Raw genomic sequence first — 21964 nt, forward strand, 5'->3', positions numbered from 1 at the left:
AAAATACCCTAACACACATGAAAGCGTATTTTTAAGGCCCTTGCACCACTTTTGCGTCACTTTTAACATGGCTATGAAACTCAAAGAAACAAAATCTATTCGTAAAACACTTCACACAAAGCAACATTTTAAATACACAACTTTCTTCATAATTTTCTCCCTAAAGCATACTATTCTCTATCTAAATTAAATGAATCTTTTCTCACCTTTGCAAATACTTTTTGAGTTTCAAAACAGTCTCAGACACACACCAATTTTTCTTTAGCAGAGCAAAGGGTATGCACTCCAGAGGCTGCAACCAACAAAGGCACAGAAATGCTGTAATTCATCACACATATCTCTCATGTCACCCAATCAAAACTCTTCCCTCACTTTTTTCAAATCAACACCCTTCCCCCCTCTGCCTTTTCTGCCTTTTTTCCATAGCAACCACCTCCTAAAAGACCTCTCATGTTTACAAGTTCACACAACAATGTTTCAATTGAACTCTGAACTCTCAGTACACCTGCGTATCCAGTGCAATCTTTCATAAAATGATTTTTCTTGACCACTCAAATTACATCTTTCAAAGAACTCATCCATGCACCCTAACTTTCTGTTTTCAGCAATCAAAATCCACCAATCACTGCTACTGAATCATTAGCACAGAAACTCCACAGTTTTTTTCATTACAAACTCCTACTGTTTCAACTGCCATTTCATTCCCACACTTCATCTGACTGCAGCAGAACCTCCTCTCACCATGTTTTCTGTCTGGATTGTTGGACATAGTTACATCCACCGGGCTCAAAGGTATGCTGATAACAGAAATTTACACAACCTCAATTTACAAAATGTGGAAATCAACTGGATTGGCCACAGAGGATTAAGATGTCACCAATTGATACCATTGGTGAAAACCTTTTTGCATTTGCCAAAACCTGACCTGTTAATTGTGCACTGTGGAGGAAATGACTTGGGCACTTTGACTGGGGTAGGTCTGGAAATGCTTTTAAAAGACACCTTTGAGCAATTGATGGCACTTTTTCCTCCAACTGCCTAGGTATATTCAAATATATGCCAAAGGCAGAAATGGAGGTGGTCCAACCAATTTTGTTCACAAATTGAGAAATCGAGGAAGCATGTAAATAAGTCTGTTTCAGCTTACATGAGAGACCATGGAATGGGCTCCATCTACAACAATAACTTGCGTTACTACATGCAAGATATCTACAGAGGAGATGGAGTTCACTTCTCAGATGAGGGGAACAGAGTTTTCATCCTGAATTTAAGACTATGTATTGGTACCTACTTATAAGTACCTAAATCTACCACAGACCCAAAAGCTCTTTTCAGAGCTACCCTAACTATGATCACTCTAAATAAATTTTAAATGTAACTTTTTTTTTACTAATTTTCACGATTTACGCTTTCCGGAGCGCTACCCGGTTCGCGCACCGGACGCTAACCGCGCAATTTTTTTTTTTTTAAATGTGGGAGGTTTTCGCACACATGGGCCTCCTCAGCCACCCTCAGAAAACCTAGGGGGTCAGGATACGTCTCCCGTGCCCCCTTATACCTATTTCCCACATTGTTTTTCCTCCATCTTGTGATTAAATTCGACCAAAACACAAGATGGCGGACTCCCGTTACGCTACCGGTTAGCTAACCGGTTCGCGTACCGGGTAGCGCCTCTATCACGAAAAAACTGAATTTTTTTTTTTTTTTGCCCCGCGGGACCCTTTTATAGCCCCCTCATCAATCCTAGGGGGTCAGGAGGGGTCTACCTTGCCCCCTTTCATTAATTTCCCCCTTCGTTTTTCTTCACCTCTTGTCTCTCGATCCTACCGAGAGACAAGATGGCGGCCGCTCCGGACTGTTTAGAATGTTGACAGACAACGGAGAGCCAATCAGCTTCGCTTCGCGAAGTTCCGTTACGCGTCAGGTACGCGAACCGGGGCGCTAACCGGAGCGCTGTTACAGATATATATATTTTTTTGAACGTTAATTTATCAAAATCCACTGGAGCACATATATTGAGACCTAGCAAAGGCACATCGGGCAAACAAGATCACTTGTGTCTGGACAAAGCTAAACCTCGCTGAAGAGCTGTAATGACAGCGAAACACAGGTCAGGGGTTGCTTTTATTCATTTCAGGTTGGCTTGGATGATATTTTACCAATCCAAAGCTGTAATATTGTGCCTGGAGTGGTAAATGGCCTTTGTAATTTTACAGCTCGGCGTGGATAGCACTGTGCTAATCCTATGCTTAAAGACTTTGATAGAAAAGCAGACATTTGAGGTGAGCAAATTTAGAGTGTCGCTGGTGTTGAGGGTGCTTTATACAGGAGCTGCCTTCCACCTAAACCTGGGAACTACCAAGAGTTCTCTCCTTCTTTTTTGCATATATATATATATATATATATATATATATATATATATATATATATATATATATATATATATATATATATATATATACACCAATAACATAAAATGTAATTTAAAAAACATTAAAGTATTTAGAAATCTTTAAAATTACATTTCCAACTTCAGTCAGTGCAACAGTAGGGAAAGTGTTGGGTAGCGGAGGGGTAAAAATTACTATTCCCACTCCAGTGAGTGTAACAGTAGGGAATGTGTTAGAGAGCGGAGGGATACAATGTACTATTCCCACTCCAGTGAGTGCAACAGTAGGGAAAGTGTTGGATAGTAGAGGGATAAAATGTGTAATTCCCACTCCAGTCAGTGCAACAGAAGGTAAAGTCTTGGATAGCAGAGGGGTAAACATTATTATTCCCACTCCAGTGAGTGCAAAAGTAGGGAAAGTGTTGGATAGCGGAGGGGTAAAAAGGACTATTCCCACTTCAATACGTGTAACAGTAGGGAAAAGGTTGGATAGCAGAGGGGTGAAAATTACTATTCCCACTCCAATGAGTGCAACAGTAGGAAAAGTGTTAGGTAGTGGCAGGATAAAATATACTATTCCCACTCCAACCATTGCAACAGTAGGGAAAGTGTTGGACTGCGGAGGGGTCAAAATTACCATTCCCACTCCAGTGAGTGCAACAGTAGAGAAAGTGTTGGATACTGGCCGGATAAAATATACTATTCACACTCCAATCAGTGAAACAGTAGGGAAAGTGTTGGATTGCGGAGGGGTAACAACTAATAGTCCCACTCCAGTCAGTTCAAAATTAAAAACAAACAAAATATTAAAAACAAAATATTTTTAATAAATAAATAAAAATATATGTATGTTAAAAATGAAAATACCAATATATTTAATAATGGACACTGACATTGCCAATGCCCTTCCTCCTTACAATAAGCGCACTGGTTTATCCCCAAAACAATAGCGGGCCCTCCGCCTCGTCCGGTTCCCGACCCCCTCAGGACGAATCCTCTACCACCTCTCGCTCTGCCTCATCCTCGAACGACTTGTTGCAACAACAACCGTGTCTTAAGATCTTTTGTTTTCTTTTCCGTATTATCCTTACTCTCATTTTCTCTAAGCTCGTAATATTGGGCCATACTCAATATTACCGAGAGCATAGACATGGTCCAGGTATTTTCAGCGGCTTGTAGCCGCGCAGAAACTTCCGGTAACAAATTGGTCACAAAACGATTAACAAATAATCATATACCGCCTTCCAATGATGAATCCTGTCCACTAAAATCAATGAATACGCCTTCAAATCTAGTGAAGAAATCAGAAACGCTTTTGTCCTTCTTCTGCTTACATGCTGTCAATTTATCCAAATCCACCTTACGAGGCGGAATTAAGGAATGAATGTAAGTAATAATACGTCCAGGTAACGCCAATAGTTCGGGATTTGGTTTATCACCAGGCTTACGTTCCATATCCCAATCTTTTATCTGTTCCCATGTTCCGCCTAACTCCTGAACATAGTCCTGATCATGCACCTGACGCCATACATCAACAGGGACTAACACTGCAAAAAATAGCTCTATGTCAGCTAGGATCATAACGGCTGAGGTAGCCGCATCTATGAGTTCTTTATAATAAGCCGTAGGATTCTTAAGGGGGTCAGGTAGTTGTGATTTTAGTGAGAGGACTTCACTCCTCTTCCAGGGGGTGTAAACCCATTGTTCCTGCACTCGTGCCTCTAAACGAGATCTAGTCACCTCATCCTGATCATTTCTTAATTCCGGTATTTCAGGATGAAAGATAGGATGACTTCTCGCATAGGGTGCTGAGAGTCCCATGAGGAAAATTTTGGTGCATCTGCCCTTGATAACTGAATAAAACCTCAACATTTTGGTACACTTCGTCTGGTCTAAGTTCGGACTTATGAGCTCTGTCCCGAATATCATACATCACTTGGGGGGCCATCCCTCCTGCAAAACACTGTTCTCATAAAGTAAGAAGACATGTGGCCATGTGTTTCAGGGCATGTTACTGCATAACAGGCTCAAAGTCTCGAAGCGTGCTCCATATATCAGTTATAGTATAAATAGGCTGTTGCATCCACTGCGATGACTGATTTTCAATCATCTGTTTCTTGTTTAGTCCTACAGTCGAACGAATAAACAACTTTCTTGTGTCGAAATCCCCCGGAGCAGGAGCTGGAGTTGAAACAGCTAGGAATGGGGTCGTGCTCGCGGAATGGGAAGCCCACGCAAGGGTAGGGGGAGACAAAACAGCTGTGGACATAATAGAAGATGGCAATGTAACAGACCATAAGGTAGCCGTCTCAGACACAGAGGGAGATAAAACAGAGGACGTTCCCGGAGAGACAGGGGAAGAGGAAACAACAGGGACAGAGGCTGAAGGGACCTGTACTGGAGTTGGGGGAATAACGGGATATATACGTTGTGAAGCATAAGGGAGAGGTGGACGAGTATCCAATAAATCCTGCATCTCATCCTCCGCTTCAGTCCTAGCCAAATAGGTCTTATCCACTTGCACTCTGAATTGCCTATCTGCACAATCAATTCCCTGTTCGGTTTGAGCCTTATCATAAGCAATGGCTTTCTGCGTAATCGTCTGACCTCCCTTCATTCTGCATACTTTCTCCTCCCGTATACGTCTACGCTTTGGTTCCTTCTGCCATAGGTTTAGGGAATCAAATATTGACTGTCGACCAAGTTTAGAAAACGATTGATCCTGCAGAAAATGTATCTTTTTCTCATCAAATGACCCGGTTAAAGGCCATTGCAACTCTACATTATCCTTAATATATTTATGCCATAGTGTGTTAAACAAGATAGGTGTAATGCCATGCTTTACATACATTTAGGGCGAACAAAGCGATACAAAAGGGAATGATGGACGGAGCGTTTGAGCAAATCAAACACTCACCACCAGTCAACTGATCTGGGTTTAATCCATCACCATTCTTTAGCTCACTCAGCCACCCCAGTTCAGACATGGCCATATGCAAATCAGTCTGACCCTGTGCCTCATGGGAACAGTCCAGCCCGAACTGTCAAGCCATGTCTTCCCTGGACCGGAAACAAGCATCCTGGGACCGGTTTCGGATTCATAATCCTCATCAGCCAGGCTATCTTGAATCCAGTGGCCAAGTGAGCAAGGGACTCACGTCTGAGCATACCCTGCCACACTTAGGGCGAACAAAGCGATACAAAAGGGGATGATGGACGGAGCGTTTGAGCAAATCAAACACACACCCCCAGTCAACTGATCTGGGTTTAATCCATCACCATTCTTTAGCTCACTCAGCCACCTCAGTTCAGACATGGCCCTATGCAAATCAGTCTGACCCTGTGCCTCATGGGAACAGTCCAGCCCGAACTACCAAGCCATATCTTCCCTGGACCGGAAACAAGCATCCTGGGACCGGTTTCGGATTCATAATCCTCATCAGCCAGGCTATCTTGAATCCAGTGGCCAAGTGAGCAAGGGACTCACGTCTGAGCATACCCTGCCACACTTAGGGCGAACAAAGCGATACAAAAGGGGATGATGGACGGAGCGTTTGAGCAAATCAAACACTCACCCCCAGTCAACTGATCTGGGTTTAATCCATCACCATTCTTTAGCTCACTCAGCCACCCCAGAGGCACAGGGTCAAGGCTGATTTGCATATGGCCATGTCTGACCTGGGGTGGTGTGGAGTGCAAAAAAACGATGGATTTATGCCCAGATCTCTGTACTGGGGTGAATGTATGACTTTGTTCTGCATTCTGTCCATCGATTGTTGTTTTTGCATTTGTCACCCCGAGTGGGATGGGTATGCTCAGACGTGAGTCCCATGCTCTCCACACCACAGGAGTCAAGCTATCCAGGCTGATGAAGGCTGATAGCCAGAAACCGGTCCTTGGATGCTTGATTCCGGTCCAGGAAAGACATGGCTTGGCAGTTCGGGCTGGACTGTTTCCATGAGGCACAGGATCAAGGCTGATTTGCATATGGCCATGTCTGACCTGGGGTGGTGTGGAGTGCAAAAAATCGATGGATTTAGGCCCAGATCTCTGTACTGGGGTGAATGTATGACATTGATCTGCATTCTGTCCATCAATTGTTGTTTTTGCATTTGTCACCCCGAGTGGGATGGGTATGCTCAGACGTGAGTCCCAATGCTTTCCACACCACTGGAGTCAAGCTATCCAGGCTGACGAAGGCTGATAGCCAGAAACCGGTCCTTGGATGCTTGATTCCGGTCCAGGAAAGACATGGCTTGGCAGTTCGGGCTGGACTGTTCCCATGAGGCACAGGGTCAAGGCTGATTTGCATATGGCCATGTCTGACCTGGGGTGGTGTGGAGTGCAAAAAAACGATGGATTTAGGCCCAGATCTCTGTACTGGGGTGAATGTATGACATTGTTCTGGATTCTGTCCATCAATTGTTGTTTTTGCATTTGTCACCCCGAGTGGGATGGGTATGCTCAGACGTGAGTCCCATGCTCTCCACACCACTGGAGTCAAGCTATCCAAGCTGATGAAGGCTGATAGCCAGAAACCGGTCTTTGGATGCTTGATTCCGGTCCAGGAAAGACATGGCTTGGCAGTTCGGGCTGGACTGTTTCCATGAGGCACAGGATCAAGGCTGATTTGCATATGGCCATGTCTGACCTGGGGTGGTGTGGAGTGCAAAAAAACGATGGATTTAGGCCCAGATCTCTGTACTGGGGTGAATGTATGACATTGATCTGCATTCTGGCCATCAATTGTTGTTTTTGAATTTGTCACCCCGAGTGGGATGGGTATGCTCAGACGTGAGTCCCAATGCTTTCCACACCACTGGAGTCAAGCTATCCAGGCTGATGAAGGCTGATAGCCAGAAACCGGTCCTTGGATGCTTGATTCCGGTCCAGGAAAGACATGGCTTGGCAGTTCGGGCTGGACTGTTCCCATGAGGCACAGGGTCAAGGCTGATTTGCATATGGCCATGTCTGACCTGGGGTGGTGTGGAGTGCAAAAAAACGATGGATTTAGGCCCAGATCTCTGTACTGGGGTGAATGTATGACATTGTTCTGCATTCTGTCCATCAATTGTTGTTTTTGCATTTGTCACCCCGAGTGGGATGGGTATGCTCGGACGTGAGTCCCATGCTCTCCACACCACTGGAGTCAAGCTATCCAGGCTGATGAAGGCTGATAGCCAGAAACCGGTCTTTGGATGCTTGATTCCGGTCCAGGAAAGACATGGCTTGGCAGTTTGGGCTGGACTGTTCCCATGAGGCACAGGGTCAAGGCTGATTTGCATATGGCCATGTCTGACCTGGGGTGGTGTGGAGTGCAAAAAAAACGATGGCTTTAGGCCCAGATCTCTGTACTGGGGTGAATGTATGACATTGTTCTGCATTCTGTCCATCAATTGTTGTTTTCGCATTTGTCACCCCGAGTGGGATGGGTATGCTCAGACGTGACTCCCATGCTCTCCACACCACTGGAGTCAAGCTATTCAGGCTGATGAAGGCTGATAGCCAGAAACCGGTCCTTGGATGCTTGATTCCGGTCCAGGAAAGACATGGCTTGGCAGTTTGGGCTGGACTGTTCCCATGTGGCACAGGGTCAAGGCTGATTTGCATATGGCCATGTCTGGCCTGGGGTGGTGTGGAGTGCAAATAAATGATGGATTTAGGCCCAGATCTCTGTACTGGGGTGAATGTATGACATTGTTCTGTATTCTGTCCATCAATTGTTGTTTTTGCATGCTTTACATACATATCATAACTCGGGCTGCCCTCAGGCGGGGCAGGTTGACTTTCAGCATAACGCGTTTCATTAGGGCGGCAACAACAGCCAAAACAAATCAATTTGCTAACACACGACATAAAGATTGTTGTCACGTATCCCTCATTCAATCATAAAAACATACTTCCAAACATGGCCATGTTCAAACATTCACAACATATTCATCCTCACTCTTATTCAAACATACACATAGCAATAATATGTACATACAAAGATATTCAAAATGACATGTCTCTTTTTTGTCTTTCCAAACGAAGAACAGAGCCCGTCGACTCCTGTTCATCGATAATCAATCAATTCAAATTCTAGACCAACAGATACCAAAATCAAGCAGTCCAAAGACTACCAAGAGACCGTCTGACAGGTAAAACCACACACTGTCCTATAGACCATCCTGCAGTCTTCCTGGTTCACCCTTGGGACTATTCTGACTAAGCCTGCTTCCTTAGCACCGCTTCAGATATGTCCCCAAGGCTACCCAGGTACAACCACAGGCCTTTCCGAGATCAGTCCGGCCGGGTGCGCACCACACAAGCCACACCAGGGCGTCCGATCGGCGTCTCTATTGTTCACAAAACAAGTCCATGGAGCATCTACCCGTCCAGCCACAATGCTGCCCCGTCAGACCCCCAAGATTCTCCGTGGTACACTGACCTCCAAATCCTACACAGTTAACTGCTTCAAAAGCACTGCTCAACAGCGCGTTCCAAAAGACATCAAAAACAATCCACTCACCTGGTGCACACAGGTACAATTGCGTATTCTCCACTGCCAACTCCTGAAGACCAACACGGTCAGCTCCTGGGTTACGCCCATAGGACTCCGGCGAAGGGTCACTAGCAGCTGGGGCACTCTGATCGCGAGAGCGGAGTAAGTAAAAAAAGATTCGGTCCTTCCACCCGCTCGACCAGAGCTCCCCTTTCTTTTTCCTTTTCTACCTGGTTACAGGGACGACGACCCGATCGCGGAGTCCCACCAGAGTCGCCAACTGAAGTACCATATAAATAACATAAAGGGCTATACCTTCCAATAGCCCCAATCCCATTACCAAATTATCAGTCAGTTGGCAGTGAAGAGAGTTCAATCATTTATTAAGCAAAAATACTCTATAGAGGAGCCTCTCCAACCCTCACCCATCAGGTGCGCAGAGAAGACTGTTGGCTCGCATTCAAACAGGAGGTTATATACTTTTCAGTTCAACACATATAATCACTGTAAAAGGAAAAAACACCAGTTGGCCCTCAAGCTCCAGGGAAGGACCATATATGGCACACATGATTAGTTCAAAGCTTAACTTTTTATTACTGGGAAGGTCAGGAGGGGTGACTCCCTTTCGTCTTGGTGCCCGGGAGTGTAGGCACGGCGCCTCCAGGAATGCGCTTATCGCACCCAAAGCCAGATGCAACCTTGAGTCTCAGGACAGTTGAGTAGACAGCCTACGTTCAGCTGCTCACAGTAATTCAGATGAACTGGGACTTGACAACTGCCGGAGACTAACACGTGATCACAGCCCGTGTTCGAGCATAGGTTCGGAAAATGGCGTCTGTATGGTTCTCGGCCTACTATGTTAGCAATAGATACGCAAGGAGCAAATAAACGTTTTCTTCTCTGCAAGCGCATATAGATATATATATATCTTTTAAGCAAGAGGGTACGTATAGATGCATCATGCTGACATAATATAAGTCTGATGCGCCGTATGTATAGGAAATCTATTTTTTATCCCTCAGTGGGTGTTGCGATGGTCATTCCACCGCAACACCCATTCATTTTGATGCTGCCGCCTATGTACAAGGGTGGCATACATACGAGGCAGCGTCAAAATTAAGACCAGGTAAAACCTGGTCTTAAGCTTGTCGAAACGAGGAGAAATGCATTATTTCTCCTTGTTTTTGCTTCTTCCATGTGTGCTGACTTGTGCAAACACCTCTCTCAGTCACTTCCTTGTTCATATCCCTTTAAGTATGTGGTACATGGGAGCTAAAGCTACAGAATGATGAATTCTTTGTGAAAGTGGTTGATGAGAAAATAAGTCATACACGTTGTATTACTACTGTAGTATGTCAAAGCATAACGATTATTCAACTAATAATGCCATCGATTAAAGGAGAATGGCAACAATTAACACTTCATATTGAAGGATATTGAGTTAACTGCAGAGAAGTGGTCCAAAATAAAGCGGAATGAGCAATGATTATTCTGTTTCAAATTCCTGTTGATCATTTTCAAGTTTTTTTTCCTGGATCCAATTGGGCATATGTGATTTTATATAGGTCCAGTTGAAGAAACGAAGGAAATTCAACTTGTTAAAACTACCAACTGAAACATCGAACACAGTTACTCAACTGCAATATTCAAATGTCTAATCAAATGCTATTTTCTCGATACCAGCTCATTAGACGCCCAAAAACTGATAAACCGGTAACTGAATCCAGCAGAGGCCATCAGTATCTGGTTAACGAGACTTTTAACTAGCGCAGAAGTTTCTTTATACTTTAAGGGAAGGTAAACATCTCAAAGACAGTTAGCACACTTTAGGAAGTTGTAATGATGCGGTTAAATTACATTCTGCAAAGTCATGCTAGCAAGTCACATGGAATGTCATGAATCGGGTGGCGAAAACAAGAACAGGAAAACCAACATGTAATGATCACGAACTTTAGCAACCAACGTTATTTACAAACCATCTAAAATGTTAAGAGTACGCCTGATTGTAGGACACATGCATTTTGAACGGAGGACTGTTCAGAATTTATTTGAAAGACTGTTCGACCAGTAGAGCAAAGTGTAGAAAAACGTAAATATTATATGTAACTATAGAAATGTATTGCATAAGCCCTGAACACATTTACACCAATTCACAAAAAAAACGATTTCCAGGGGCGTAGCTTCAGCGGGGTGTTTGGAATGTTACACCCCCCCCCCATAAACATTTCACTTGGGATTTTTACATACACATGAAGACAAAAACACACATACTCTCGACTGTTTTAAAGATCTTAAAACATTGTTATTTTACAAAATATTGATTTTTAAGTACCCCTCACAATCCTCACTACTCTCCCTTCCTACTGCTCCTTACCTCCCCTACTGCCCTGATTCTCAATGTATTTTAACCAGCATAATTGTTAAGAAATCTACCCCCCCCCCCTCCCCCATAATCTTACTGACCCAAGCTACACCCCTGCCATTTTCTGGATAAATATCTAGCTTTTTGCTAAAGTTGGTGGCATTCTCATTTTTTTCTGTATTTTTGTCGATTTTTCCTATGGAAATTGCACAGGGAAAAAAGTGTTTTGGGATGCCCCCTTTTTCTTGGCCCTGCTTGATGGATCATCTCAAAATCTTGCCAGGAAAGACCTGAGATGGATTAACTTTTTTTTAAAGTTTCAAGAAGATTTGTCAAATGGCACCAAAGGTATTAGCATAAGAAAAAAACACTCTTCATATAGGACCTCAGACTCACATCTAACTACACGGTGGTGACTGTCACTGAGTAATATAGATCTATATTACCCAGTGGCAACACTGGGTAGTTATATTTAGGATTGTGTATCCATACAAAAAATGCATGTTTTGTGTTGCTGTGAACTTTGGCGCCGTTTAACAAATCTCCACAAAACTTTCCAAAAGGGTGCTCTTTTTGCCTAGTTTGCACATAGGAAGTTTTGGGGTGATCCATCTAGTGGGAGCCAGAAAAAAGGGGGGTCCCAAAATGCATTTTCCCCAATCATTTTCTCATAGGGAGTTTAGACACAGCTACAGCCTAAACTACTGAATGGATATAAACCAAATTTGGCAGATAGTTAGATCTGGGTCTAGAAAGAGTGTTTTCATAGTTTAGTCTAAATCTGTTAAGTAGATGGGAGGCGATACCCATGCAAGATAGCTGACTAGATGCTACTTGCCGGCAGTAAAATAAGTCAGCCTTCATCATGCATTATTTGTGGCTCTCTGGGGTGCAAAAAACGTCTCTACCCCTGGCTGGAGTGGAGCCAGCCTAATTCCCCCCTGATATAGCGCTGCGGATAGGTGGCTGCAGGGGAAGAACAGGGAGATGCCAAGAGTGGGCCTGAAATCGACATTGACTGGAGGCGCTGGGCTGCCCTGACTGGCAGATAGACTCTGGACGACTGCAATCGCTGGGTACAAGGCTGGCAATGGCACAAACGACTAAGGAGGGGCATACCGCAAGGACAGGGAGTGCCTTGCAGGGATATCTTGGACTTGACGTGCCCCTGGGAACATATCGCAGCATGGTAGAGGCAGTTGATGGGAGGTGGCTTATGCTCCATGAGCCGGGGACTTGAAAGACTGCCTGTGCCCGGATCAGGAGCGGCGCTCAGCGTGGTGCATCAAATAGTCGGCAGTGAGATTGTTGGCCCCATGCCTATGCCCCATGCCTATGGGTCACAGCTCTGGTGGAGGCCTAGAATTTGCATGATGGTGGTGACTGGTGGCAAGGGGAGACTGCTGGTGCTGTGGCCATGAGTCGGCGACGGGGAAGAAAGGAGGCCACCGATAGCAACGCGCTGATTCCCCTGTGGGTCCCTGAGAATACATTGGAGAAAGATAAAAATGGGGACCGGCTGAATGGAACACTAGGGGCAGAATCCCTTGCCTGACCCCAAGATGGCCGCCGCAGTGGTCCTTTACCACTACTCTTGGACAAAAAATGGACATCGACCAGACCTCAAGCATTTACCCCATCCGGCTCACCCATCAGGACCTTGAATCTGTGAACTTGTCACCGACCGTTGAGACCTAGCATTTTTGCTGATGCCCGGTGGAGCTACCTTGATAGCTATAGAGGAGATGGGCTTAGGACTTCCCCCTCGGCCGTCACCTACTCAGCCGGACTTTGGGCAGACTTTCCTTCGTCTCTCCGCTGTATCTCCCTCCTACCCTTTTACCTTACTCCCCTACCCTTCTACACTCCATTTATCTCATCTATGCTCTTTAAATGTTTTCTTGCAACAAATGTAACTTGTAACTGATGTAACTTTGTAACAATCTGGAACCACATGTAAACCACTCTGATACCTCCGGGTCTAGCCAGCGCTATGTGCACTGCACTGCACAGAGCTCCAGTGAGACATTAACGAAGGAGAGGGGCCAACTGGTTCACCACGGATCTCTAAGAATCCAATCGCTCCTGCCGATGTCTGGAGAAGAGATGGAGAAAAACTTTATCCAAGACAGAATCCTCTCCAAGGCCCATAACCCCAAGGAACTCTTCGCAATCATAAAGGAGTTCACCAGACCAACAGCGAAACAACCAAAGTCCTTCCCTCCGAAGACCTCTGCAACAAACTCAGCTCCTTCTTTTACCTACATATCAAGACGCTCTACAATAACTTCGATGACCAAGACCACAGCACTGCCTCAACTTCCACCCCCAGCGATGCTATCCAACAGACCCTTCTCACCAGGACCCCTCTCACCACAGAAGACACCTTAAAGACAATGAAGAGCATTCACCCCGGAGCACCTTCTGACCCCTGCCCACCGCACATCTTCCACAGAGCCGCAACTGCCCCCACTGCCATCGCACCAGAGCTACTCCGAACTATCAACTGCTCCCTCGAGACCGCCACATTCCTTGAAACGCGCCGGAGTCAACCCCTTCCTACAGAAGCCCTCCACAGACCAGACAGATCTCAAGAACTTCAGGCCCATCTCACTGCTCCTTTCTGCCGCCAAAGTCATCTAAAAGGCCGTCAATCCCCAGCTAGCACACTTCATAGAAACCAACAGCATCCTAGACACCTCTAAATCCCGATTTTGCAGCAACCACAGCACCAAGACCGCCCTAATTGCCGCCACCAATGACATCCTTGTCCTCCTCAACCAAGGCCACACGGCAGTCCTCTTCCTCATCGACCAATCAGCAGCTTTCAACACCGTCTCCCACCGCACACTAGCCACCAGGCTCCACGACACCGGCATCCAAGGAATAGCCTTAGACTGGATATCATCTTTCCTCTCAGGCAGGACACAGAGAATAAGACTCCCGTCCTTCCTCTCAGAACCGATAGAGATCAGATGCAGAATACCCCAAGGATCCTCCCTCAGCCCTACACTCTTCAACGTCTACATGGCCCCCACACAACCATCGTCAGAAACCACAGACTCAACATCGTCTCCTACGCCGAAGACACCCAGCTCATCCTCTGCCTCACCAAGGAACCCAACATCTCCGGGCGCAATTTCTAAGAAGGGATGAAAACCGTTGCGAAGTGGATGAGCAACAGCTGCCTGAAGCTCAACGCGGAGAAAACAGAAGTCCTCATCCTAGGCTCCACCCCCTCCACATGGGACAGTGCCTGGTGGACCCTGCCCTCCGAAACCCACCCACCCCAACCAAACACGCATGGAACCTCCGCATCATGCTCAACTCATCACTCACCATGAATCGCCAGATCAACTCTGTGTCCTCTGCATGCTTCCACACCCTCTGCATACATCGCAAGACTTTCAAGTGGATCCCCCGACTCCAGGAAAACCGGAACCCATGCACTCACCTCCAGCAGTCCGGACTACGGAAAGGCTCTCTATGCTGGAATCAACAAAAAACTCCTCTGCAAACTGCAGACAGTCCAGAACGCCACAGCCAGACTTATCCATGACATGACCACATCACCAAACACCTCTGTGACCACCACTGGCACCCAGTTGCAAGAAGAATGACCTTCAAATTGCTCACATACACCTACAAAGCCCTCCGCAACACCAGACCCCAATACCTCAATGACCAAATCTCCTTCCCGCCCCCATGAGAAACCTCCGCTCAGCTGACTTCGCGCTAGCCCCCATCCCTCGCTTCTACATGACCTTAGCAGGTGGAAGATCCTTCTTCTACCTGGCAGCCAAGACCTGGAACGAACTCCCCCTTCACCTCTGACAAAGCCCAACACTGCACCAATTCAGAAAGGACCTTAAGACCTGGCTCTTCGAATTACCCCAATGGAGCTGCTTACACCCCCTCCTCCAGCGCCTTGAGACCCTCACGGGTGAGTAGTGCACCCTACAAAACCCTGATTGATTGGATGGGATGGAATGGAGCAGCATATAGTTAAGCATAAGGAGTTGCGTAAACTTGAGAGCACTCTGCCAGCAGACGGTAGCAAGCTCCCGGCCTGGTACATGCTCCCCTCCCCCAGAAATGTGATGGGCCCCAGGGGATGGGGTTATCAGGGCCGAAATCAGCCCGGGAAGGGGGGCTGAGGCCCCTCCTTTTAATTAGTGGCTCTGGGCAATGGGGTCCCCAGGGCCAAAATAGGTCCAGGCGGGAGGGCCACGTGGCCCACACCTCTTTTAAAAGAAGGCCATAGGGTCCCCAGGGCCAGGCCCTGTGGACAATCCCCCACTGCACACAGGAGCGGCACTCTGAATCTGCTCACCTCATTGTCTGCTTTTGTAGCAGAGTTTTTAAGCATAGGATTAGCACAGGGTCATCCATGCCAAGCTAGAAAGTGATCAAGCCTTTTACCAATTTAACAGCAAAGTTTTTAAGCATAAGATAAGCAAGTGCCTTCCACCCCGAGCTGAAAAATGACAAAAGCCTTTTACCATACCAGGCACAGTATTACAACGTTGGATTGGTAAAATACCATCCAAGCCAATCTGGAATAAATAAATGCAACCTCTGACACATGAGTTTCGCTCTAGTTAGAACTTATCAGAGAGGATTCGCTTTGCCCAGACACTAAGGAACAACTAATGTAAGGCAAGTCAATACTCTTTTTGGCTTAAAATGGGGCACAAATATGCAAAAAAAGGGAGTAGGGAACTGTGGCTAGTTCCCGGTTTCGGCGGGTAGCTGCTCTGTTATATGGAGCGCCCTACAACACCACTGACACTCCGAATCTACTCTCCTCAAATGTCTGTTTTTCTAGCAGTGTAGTACTAGTTAGGACTACATTACCAAAGGAAAATGATTTTTCATGTTACTAATCATTTTGGCGCCATTTGCCGAATCTTTACAAAACTTTCCAAGAAAAAAAGTTCTTCCACCAGAGCTCCTTCCTGAAAAGCTTCGGGGTGCTCCATCAAGTGGGGGCTAAGAAAAAAGAGGGGTCCCAAAACACAATTTCATCATGCAATTACCTAATCGAAGTTTGAACAACACTACAGCCAAAACAGCTCAAAGGAATTTCACCAAATTTAGCAGGAAGCTAGATCTTTACCGAGAAAGTGTGCATTTTGTATTTTGGGATAACTACAATCAGTAGTTTTTGAGAAATTAAGATTTTAAATGTTTAGATATCTGGACAGTTGGTGCCGAATGAAAAGCAATGTAGTGAATGGCAGGTTTTGAGAGTCACAAAAAAGGAGTACATATAACGTGTGATAACAGATGTTAATCACACTGCAAATGATTTGTTGGTGGTACCATACTAACTTTAGGAATTGTGGTGTATTTTAAGGGGATTTTGCCCTGTGTAAAATGTTGATTGTCTGCTGGGAGTTGATGAACCATGTTTAAAAGAAAACAGTTTATCTCATGATGTTCTCATAAAGCTTATGGAAGGTGCTACACTGAATAAAACATGTGCTGCCAACAGGTAGAACTATATCTACTATTTACCCTTTTGGTGCTTGTAATCACTTTCATCTGCTTCTGTCTACTGATTATCGAAGCAGATGTATTCTATACAAGAATAACATTGGTTCAATAAATATATTGAAAACGTCCCACTGTGTATTCTGCATATTTCTCTGAGCACACGTAAGCACGAGTGACTAAGCAAAAGGTACTGATCTGTTTCCACAATCCCTGAGAGGTCAGGGTCGTCATGTTCAGTTGTTGCCAGAAACCATTTGCTCCCTGATAAGGTTACGGGGTCTTACGGTGGCACTGTGGGCTAGGTGGTCTAGAGGCCAACGTATGATGCAGTGGGGTCCAGAATCAGTCTAGGCATCAAGCCCCTAGTTTCTGTTGACCAACAAACATGCAGATCCTACAGATTAGTAGAAACTACAACACATGGTGTTGCCAACGTTGGTGGGTTCTTAGTTAACAGTCTGTCTGAGTAGTTCAATTGTGCTTTCTCAGAGACCCTTATCCACCTCCAAACTGGAGACGTCCGTGGTGGGAAGAAAAATCCACCTCAGCTGAGTAGGTCAACCCAATGTATTGGCTGTAGGTTATTCAAGCTTGTTAGATACAAATTCTCCCACATTGTGCGAACCCTATCTCCATAAATTCATTTAATTACATTTATTTTTTCTTTAACATGCTGAGGGCATTGAGGAACAAGAAGTTCAATTAAATATTACAGAAAATTGCAGACATGCAGTTACAATGAAATTATTACAATGCGGCCTCCTGGCAATGGATGGAGACATAACCTTAATGGTTGAGACATACAAAGCATTCAAAATAGAGGTATTATATTCTTGGGTTAAGATCCCGGCTGCGGATGCACATACACAATTGTTTCACTCTTATATTGAAGATAGAATACGAGAGGAATACTTTCCATAAGTGGACATAGAAATTCTGTTAACTTACCAAGAACACATAAATTTGTTTAAAGGCGCCTTTTCCCATACCGTAGAAAATTTGAAACTCGGTACGCTCAGTAAAGAAGGAGTGACCTGGCTAGTCTTAGCTGCTTATACACCACATCCTAATCTTGCTAATTTTAATGCATCAGAAATAAGAAAATTATACAAAGATCTATTCAAACTTTACAGAAACCTCACGAAGTACGTTATGCGAACACTCACAGTTAACCCTGCATGGACAGCTCAGGCTGCACCTCCACAATTAGCTACTACATGTATCAGCCCTCAAACCCTTAATGCCGTTATGGGAAAAGTTCCCACCAGTCGTAAGCAAATTCCGTATTGGATAGCACAGAAAATTGGTCATCTTGAAGCAGTTGTTCCCCATACGGGCCCTTTGGGGAAACACAGAATATTAACAATTTGTTTGCCGATGGGGATGGCTCCCCCATGGAAGAATGTGCCACTTGGGGTAAAGTCTTTGCTGCTGTTTATACCAGAACACATGGTACCCCTTTGGTGTCAGTTCTACCTGAAGTACTGAAACAAGTACGGAATGAGAATGGGCCAGTACCTGCTCTGGGCGTAGACATGAAACTGGTAGAGAACACAGTCTCCTCTATATTGTTAGGCAACATAAAAGGGGAGGCAGCAGCATTAGCTATACACCACCGTCTAAAGGATCTCACTACTGCATGGCAGGAGTGAGAATCACCTAAAATCATTGAAGAAACCTATGCCACACTGCGTAGAGAACATTTAGGAGCCAGACCTGGAAAACTAATAGTTAAGAGTAATTCTGAAAAAGATAAATCTAAGCAAGCAACTGATTCTTCCAAGAAGAAGTGGGATAATAAACAAAATAAATAAAATAAAACACGATCACCAGGTGAGTCTCCTCAACAGGAACCCACTGATAAAAAATATAACCTGAGAAACCGTGATACTATTAGAAAGCCTGACAGGTATCAGGATACTGATATATGTTCCTCTCGTTCCTTTCAGGGTTCATCTGATACGCGTTCGGAGAGAGGTGGACGGTCAGAGCACAGATTAGAGGAGCAGGTAAAGCGGAAAAGGGAGACACATTGTACTTCAGACTACATCCTTAAAGAGGACAACCAAAAGACACCTAAATCTCAAATCAACAAGTAGAAGGTAACCGGGATCTTCTGAATGAGGACTGGGCAGTGATGATGCTGGACAGCGTGGCAGAAGTCACAATAGCTCACCAGAACCTGATGGATTATCTGGCGTTAGTAGCGCTGAGTGAGCATATCACAGTGGAAACACCTGTTACAAGGGTAAGTGTGCCTCAATCTCTATACGAAATTACACTCTAAATGGAGGGGTCTTATTCAAGACAGTTAAGGGTCTCTTGTTGGAGAACCTGACTTATGGTTACAACATTCTTTTGGCTGAAAAGGATTGGGCACCTAAGTTCACAATTGAGTGCCCAATGGGAGAAACTTTAATTCTACCTGCTTTCTCCGACTTCATCCCAGAATCAGTTAAACATTCATATGTGCAGGAGTGGGTGCTAACGCTTGCGCCTGCACTTTACCGAACCCATGTTGGGTGAGATGATGAGTCTCCTCAACATGAGATCCCATTAAAATCAGTCCTTCAACCCCAGAGACAATGCCCAATAAAAAATTAAGCTAAAAACAAGTTAAGGAAATCCTAGAGTAACTTGAGTACCAGAGTGTAATAGAAAATTGCACTTCACCCATGAATAATCCGTTGTTTGCCATAATGAAACCAGACAATTTATACCATCAAGCCTTAGACGACATACATTTGAAGACTTCCCACATGCACATTTGCAGTACAAAAGGCAGATAGTGCAGCACAAATGAATAACATTGTACGGAAGAAATACAAAACAACACTCGATATCTCAAATGGATTCTTTTGCCAAAATATAGCACCTGGAAGCAGATACTTGACAGCATTCTCGGCGCTAGGGTCTCAGCGACAATTTCGTCATTCACCACAAGGGTATAAGGATAGCCCTGGGCTGTTTTCAGCAAGAGTGACAGAGTTACTTAACATTTTTGATGAGGAGGCATTATCCTACGTAGATGATATTTATCTGACGTATGATGAAATAATGGAACACTTGTCTAGAGTAAACGACATAATTCTAGGGTTTGCTCACCTGGGTTACAAATTCAATTTTAAAAAATCAAGAATTGCCCACTTTCTAGGATACGAGTTGCCAAGTGAAGGAAAAAGCCTGGCAGTAATTTTTTTTTTTTAAATGTGCACTGCTCCATCCTCCAACGACTCTGAAAAGACTACAATCTTGGCAGAACATACATATTGGATTATGCAGAACGAGTAAAACCATTCTATGACTTAATCCGACCTGATTTTTCAATCAACGATTGGACACACAAACATACAAACATTTTACGTTGTACAAGCTGACATAATATCTTCCAAACATTTGCACACACGTCTGAACTCGACTAACCTGGTAATCTGAGTAGTTGCCTGACCAACTGGGTATACCTATATCACTTTGAATGATGGTGATACTGTACCCATCACATACAAATCACATTGGTACACAAATGCTGAAATGCGTTTTGCACCCACTGAGAAAATTCTCACAGCAGTACAGACTGCTGTAATGAGAGAGAGAGAGCGAGAGAGAGCACTGGCTCAGGGTAAGTGAATAATTGTAGTTACCCCAGTACCGACATAAGAGGCCGTTACCAAAGCAAGCATTCCAAACGCTAAAGCCTTACACCCACGAAGGATCCAATTAGCTATCTCTCTCACTGCAACAAATGTAGACTACAGATTTGATTCTACACCACAAACACAAGCATTCCTGCAATACGAACAAGAATATCCTTTGCCATATGAAATAATGCCTCTAGATCAATATGAATACATTATTTATATCAATGAATCTGCTCAACCTGCCGTAGGGACGCGTCAACAATATTCTGCGCCGTGTGCAATTGTAAATGGGTGCATACATGAAGTAAAGTTCTGTCCTGAAAAAACACACATGCAGTCCCAAGGGGATTGTACAGAGCAGCTGGCAGAACTAAAAGCCTCGATCATGGACCTCCAAAGTACAGATCCTAAATTCCCCACACTGATTGCGTGTGATTCATACTATTGTGTCTGCTCCTATAATGAATATCTTAATTTTTAGAGCCAAATTTGATTTCGAGATTCCAGCGGTTGCACAATAAAGCACAAGATTCTATGGAAACAAGTGGCAAAGCTGACAGAAACAGTGCCAAGGGCTCATGTTAGCCATACATTGAGTCATCAGCGTGTTGCATTCACGTTGAAGGGAATTCCACAGCCGATGAGGCCACAAAGGGTACAGTCCACATTGCTGCCATTGCTGCAATCACTTGTTCAAGCAGGAGAATAGACAGAGACATCATCGTGGCTGTCAATGTGGCCCGCAATGACACCCACTTGCCGAAAGGCTTTCCACTCAAGTAGATGTACAAAACATACTGAATGCTCAGATTCCAGGAGTGGGGGACAGAGTAATATCAAACACTGATCGCAGATTGGGATTGATACTGGCTGCACTTGAAGGTCTAGAGTCAGCTCACACAGGGATTGTGGCTACAGTATCATTACTGAAGCATTGCTATTGGTGGCAAGGTCTTACCAAACAGACCAAGGCATTTGTCCTTAAATGAAGCATCAGACAGCAGATGAAAGGTTCCACCATAGCACATCCATCACAGGCACCTCTATTGATCTCAGACAAGCCTTTGGCATTTGTTTATTTGGACCACTGCAGCCCCTTACACTCAGATGGGACTTACAAGTACATCTTGGTGGCAATAGATTCATCCTCCATATACTTGTTGGCTTGGCCACGTCACTTGGCTGACGCTCAAACTGTTATGAAGAATTTGCCAGTCTTCATCGGGACACATGCAATTGGTACACCACATTCCGACCAGGGGCGGCGTTTACCTCTGGTCATGGGAAGGTTAGATGTGGCCTTGTGGCACTCCTCCCGTACCATCCAGAGGGAAATTCGGTAGTTTAGGGGAAAATCCATGACTTAAAGTAGTCCTTAACAGCAAGTGTATTAAGCTTGGGTGTCAGTTGGGTCAATCACCTATATGGGTCCAGAGACCACTTAATAACATCCTAAGAAAATCCATGGGGGAGTCGTACTCCATACGAAGTCCTGTTTGGTGTGAGCGCAGTGGTGGCAGAAACACCATTTGACATCAATAAACGTTTGACTATTTAACAGGAACTCAATGAATTCCAGGCCTTACATAGCA

The sequence above is a fragment of the Lissotriton helveticus genome, chromosome 6 (assembly GCF_964261635.1).
Source record: "Lissotriton helveticus chromosome 6, aLisHel1.1, whole genome shotgun sequence".
NCBI classification, from domain to species: Eukaryota; Metazoa; Chordata; class Amphibia; order Caudata; family Salamandridae; genus Lissotriton; species Lissotriton helveticus.